Source organism: Microtus pennsylvanicus, chromosome 9, assembly GCF_037038515.1.
Source record: "Microtus pennsylvanicus isolate mMicPen1 chromosome 9, mMicPen1.hap1, whole genome shotgun sequence".
NCBI lineage: Eukaryota > Metazoa > Chordata > Mammalia > Rodentia > Cricetidae > Microtus > Microtus pennsylvanicus.
The window spans coordinates 25508901-25514900 of record NC_134587.1 but is presented as its reverse complement, the minus strand read 5'-3'; positions in this window follow the sequence as shown (position 1 = coordinate 25514900).

Here is a 6000-nt window from a genome sequence, read left to right as displayed (position 1 = left end):
TTCTCCTGTCCCTTCATTTGTAGGCTGCCAATGTTTTATTAGATGTAATTAAATTAAACAGATGTCTAATCTGCTCTAGTGCTCTGTCCTGTTCCTTTTCCTACATGACGTGCCTTCCCATTTCTCCTTTCTCATCAGTGCATGTTAATTGCAGACAAATGACTTACATTTTGCCTTTTCCTTCAGGTATATAGTGTTCCTTGATCATATTCATCCACCATTTCCTTCTCTCATCTCCTTTTTCACTGACCATTGCTTTTCTTTCAAATAGCTCCCCTCTATGCTCATTTTATTGTCTTTCCTGAGCTACTATTGTCTTGTAGAGTGTTCATTCACAAGTTTCCAAACGAAATGTGTTGTCCCTGTAATGGCATGGGGATTAAAGAGGTTTCACAGTGTGAGATTCACATAGCTATCTAGAATTGTGCTCATCATAATAAAATTTGAAGAGTATTTAGGTTTTACTTCATTACTGTAACCTTTCTTTAAAAGAACAGTGATAACAAGATAGCAGTAAGATAGTCTAGTGTTTGCTGAATAATGTACAGTCTAGGAAAATACAACCTTGAGGGAGTTGTCAGAAATCTTGATAGGCAAAATGAGTTTTAAAACACAGCGGGAAAGAGCACAATGGGGAAATATGACCAACACCGAGGAGTTGAGAGAGTGCTAACCCATTTCTCTGGGCTTTGGGAGCTGTGAATGAGATGTTGTTGGAGTGGAAAAGGTCCTTTGTGTTAGGGCTGGGATCTGAGTTGAACAAGTAAGTAAGATTCTAGACATGAGCACTCCACCTTCTTCTGGGAACCTTAAATTAAATCACTGCTAACAAGGCAGACAGCTCAGGTCAATATGTTACACAGCCCTCTACACATCCACTTAATATGATTTCATTGTAATTGCACATAGTGTCTTATCCCCAGGAGAATTAGTAGGAAAGCCTCCAAGGGAAAGTTAGATGCAGCCCTCTTAACTACCATAGACTTTGACTACACTCTGCAAACCTGGGGCTATATTCTTCAGTAGCACCAAGTCTGGAACGATCCAGGCATATGTATGTATGTGCATATATGTTTATTGGATTCTCAGAGCCTTGAAATCTTTTATTTCATTTCCTATTTTCATTGTTTTATATCAACTCTTACTTTATTGGTCACAATGTATTACATGTCCATGACTGAGTTCAGTCATTATTGTAAGTAAATAAACTCTTGCTTTCCTTTTCTCACTTTATTCTTCATAATCTAGAGTCACAGATTGAGATTTGAAAAAACACAGAAAAATGCTAATACTGATTATTATCTTATGAAAGTTTAACTTTGATGATTTTTCTAGAGGCTAGGATGTAAAAATACATATTTGAAAAAGAAATGATGAAAGTCAGTCCCTCAAAAGGATTTAGGTATGAGATTGTTGTTGTTTTTGAAATAATAAGAAAGCAAAATGAAGCCTGGTAGTGGTGGCCACATCTTCTATCCCAATACTAGGGAGACAGAGGCAAGCAGAGTTCAAGGCCACCCTGGTCTACAGAGCTAGTTCCAGGACAGCCAAGACTACACAAAGAAACCCTATCTTAAAAAAACAAACATAAAGAAAGAAAAAGAAAAACAAGATGAGCAAGATGATATTATGACACTCTATGTAGATATCCTGGTTACTTGGTTTATGAATAAAATGCTGTACTATATATAGTTTGATCATTAATATAAACATTAGGCCAGAGCAGAAGTATGCAGCAAATGCCACACACACACACAAACACTGATTATCCATATGTGCTCTTGGTTTTCTGTCTTTGAGTACATTAAAGTAAAGCCGATCCACATGCCCACATCATGACTTGGCTGCTCAGCTTCTAATTATTGCATTTGTGTCCGCTAATTTGTTTTGATTTCATTTTGAATAACTTGCTTGTAAGGGAGTTTCATTTTCATCACTTACAGTATTAATACATTTTCTTTCTCTTTTGAAAGAAATCAGGCAAAAAATATTGTTAGTAAATTTATGCATCATGAACAAGCTCTGAATTTATTTGCTGCTTTGAGATGTTCTTTTCTCTTCAAGGTACAGAAATGCTTTTTTGCTTATATGAATAAAAAGACTCTTAGTGCAGCTTTTAAACGGTTGTTGAAATTAGCTTTTATGCCTTGAAAACTTTACATTTCAATTCCCTTAATCCATGAGTATATACAGATGAGCTTTGTATAAAATGAAATGGTGAGACTAAGAACTCCCATAGCAAAGCTCCGTAGTCCTCTAGTTTGAATTGTCATGCGACTAGTGTAACGGGGGAAAGAAGCCATGGCAGCTTAGCACTCAAGAATCAGCAGGTAGCCCAAGGGAACAAGTGCACACTTACAGCTTATATGAGCTCATTTTTCCAGCAATGGAAGTAGATTACTCTGTCAACTTTGGAATGAAATGAATGGAAGAAGGGAAGGAAGATGGGAGAGAAGCCAGAGTTAATAGCCAGACCTCAGATTAATTGTATTTTGGAATTTGAGAGGACCTGTGAATCTTTTAGTTCAGTTCATTCCTTTCACAAATGAAAGAAAAAGGACTGCAAGTTTTGGGGGCTGAGGAAAACTGCTCAGTGCAAAGCCGATAGGAGCCTCTGTCCTGAAAACTCCTAGTGTGAGCTATCTTCCTTGATACACCTGAAGCCCAGAAACCCAGGATGGTAGGTACAACATAATTTTCTCTGTTTTGACATCCCAAAGTTCATTTTTTACAAAAATGTAGCTGCTCCCTGTGGACTATTTGTAGAATAAAAGTAGATTCTCACACAAGCAGCTCCGAGGAAACCACAGTGAGTATCTGAACCATAGGAGAGATAACAGGGCTCACAGCTTCAGTTTGTCATATGCTCTGAGGAATCTAGGTCTACTTTCTGGCTATGTGAATGGAATTGTTAGTTTGTAAATAACTTCCCATGAGCCTCCATACAAGCCTGACTTGGACAGTTTCTTTGGGCAAGATGATGTTGCCACAGGTGTGTTGTCAAGTTTCCCTAGGTATATTAAGAAGGTCTATGAAGGTACACAGGATCCCTGAGCTTCTGAAAGTTATATTTGGCTCCGAATCTGATGACTTTGCCCCCTACTTAACTAACCTTGAAATCTTCAAAGAAGCCCATGGATTGTTTATGATCTGAATGTCTGTGTCCACTCCCACCTGTCAATTCTTGAACTAAAATTTCTAGTGCAATATTGAGAAATGAGAACTCTGAGAAGGTGGTTAAGTTGTGAGAGCTGGGCCCCTCTGAATGTGATTAGTCTCATAAAAGAGCCCTAAGGATGTTTTCCCAACACCTCTTCATTTTGAAGATTAGAGGCAAGGTACCAACTACAAAATGAGAGCGCTTTCAGTAGGTACAGAATCTTGTAATGCAAGGACATATTAATTTTCTTGCAGTTGTATTATTGGGAGTCCTGGTAAATTCCTGGTTTGGGATGTCCAGGGATATTCAAATATCCCTCAAGTGAATACCTTTTCCATTGTGAATCTATTTTCCAAAACCCCTTGAAGAGGTTTTTATTTTAAGTTTCAGATTAATATTCTTTGTTCCAGCAGTACCAACTCAAGATTCCCTACATAGACAAATATATGTATATATATATATATATATGTGTATATATATATATATATTTACATTATGTTTGGAAATGTATACTTCTAAGTGTCTGGAAGCATAGCCTTGAAGTTTCAATATGTTTTTTCTGTTTCCATTAAAGGCTGAGAAAACACATATGCATTTCAAGGAGGTCAGCTAATGAAAAGTTAAAAGAAGTCAGTGTATATACAAAAGTACATTTGTGACTTTTACATTGATTTCTCTGGCGTCCATGAGAGAGGGACTGGCGGGGGAGTAGGAACGAAAAGGAAGAAGTAGGAAGTAGCAGTGATCCTGGATAAGTGGAGATTGTTTGTAAACTTGGGCATCTGGCCATGAGCCAGGGAATATCCTTTATATATGGTCAGATAGTGAATATTTTATTCTAGGTGCTGTGGTCCAAACAACGGTGCTGATGACTATTCATTTGTCATGTTTCTCTGTGAAAGTGGCCACAAGGGTATGTAAACAAATGGGCATGTCTGCTTCATTGCAATTTCATTTACAAAATCATACCGAAAGCGGAGTTTGAACCACAGGCTGCTGCCCAGTATCCTTGGCAGTTGATCACGACTGTAGTCAGAAATGGCAGTCAACTGGAGAGCAGTGAGAAAGGCTTGGCTTTAACACCTGTTTTGTGTTTCATACTATTGTACATGGGGAAGTTCGTTGTACAAAACAGACAAATTTTCCCAAGTGCAGCCTTCATTGCAGGGAAATTTAAAGTATCGACTCTATTATGTAGTTCATCTTTAGTTGGAAAAGGGAGATGAATAAGTTGCTGTGAGGAAGGAGGTTGATAAAAAGTATGTATTTTGATTTGCAAAATGTTTGTTTCTGAGGAGAGCTGGTCAAGCATTGTGTAAAAAGCACGTAATTCATTAATTAGGTAGTCTTCCTTTTCACACACTAATTCACTTCTAAGCCTATAAACTTATGTTACAACATGTTGTCTGGTCAACATAATGTGTAAGAAATGATCAATACATGTGAGAAAAGTATTTCTATAGGAATAATCCAGAGCCTAAGACAGAGAATTCATTTGTACAGGGTGAATAATGTGACCATTCCATGAACTGTACAAGAACTCTCTTCTGGGTCAAGTGGTGATTTTCACAGGAAAGTGGGGTCATTTCTTGGCCTCTGGAAAACATGAAGAAAATTTCATTTTGTTAAAAAATCTTGGTTGGTTCTTTCTTGTTGATCTTTGCGAGGGTTCTGCATTTGTTTGAATGCACATCAGACAGTCAAATGAGGAGAATCTTCCTTATGGAAGGGTTGTTATTGCGATAACACAAAGGAGGCTTGTTTCCAGCTACAGCGTCCATTGAAGGTGAGCGTGACATGCAGTGGTGATATGAAAAGGTAGCAAACTGACAGGGATGACAGAAGAGCAGGTAGACGGTTGCCTTGTGAACCATTTCAGTTCCTCAGCCACATGTAGAAGTTTCTTCTGTAACCTTACAGCTCATCACACGTAAAATTCCAGCTAATAGCAATGTAGTCCTCCTTTTCTACAGGGTAAAATTTCCCCTAAATTTGTCAGCATCAGAGAATACAAAAACAGTATATCTTTCTAGTTGTGTGTGTGTGTGTTTGTGTGTGTGCATGCACTTGGGCATGCTATTCATTACATGTTTTATTAGTGACAGTGTATTATAAAGTTAAGGTTCTATGACAAATCTGGGAAATGATTGTTGTAAATATGTGTGACCTTTCTCGTGAAGAGGTGTGTGTATGTATATCTCCAGATGAACTAGCCCACAAGAAGACCAAGGAGGAAAGACAATATTTTTGACTCAGCTACGATCCTTCTGCTCCAATATTTTAAATGGCTCCTGTCATTCTACCAGTCAGAATCATACAAGAGAGATGCATGCGTCTCTTGCGGAATGTAAGGGGTGTCTACAAAGGTGGGACTGAGGAAAGTCAGGGAAGAGCTGCTTCGGTTATCACGCTTGCTTGCATCCAGTTCCCAGCCTGCTTTCTTCTCCAAAGGAACCCAGATTTATTGAAGTGTGGACTTCTGCTAAATGGCTCAGAGGAACTAAGTTCTTCTCAACTCTGTTTTGAATTCTGCTCCTCTTGTGAGGTTTCCACTGATTTGGATTAATAGATGAAATGTATAAATTTACCAGTCTTGTCTATAGACATTATGATTCTCAAGGTCTGAGTGGGGCTTTCAGAAACCTTTATTTACTGCAGACATTTCATATCATTATGGAATTTGCAGTGAACACTGGTTCAGGCTCACTGGTGCATGGCAAAAGCCTGATGGCTTTTATCCATTTTGCAAGGACTGGTGACTTCAATTGATCCCAGCTGACTAATAGAAAAGTTATTTATTTCAAAGTTTTTGCAAGAGCCTTTTCCCTTTATTGAAAGTG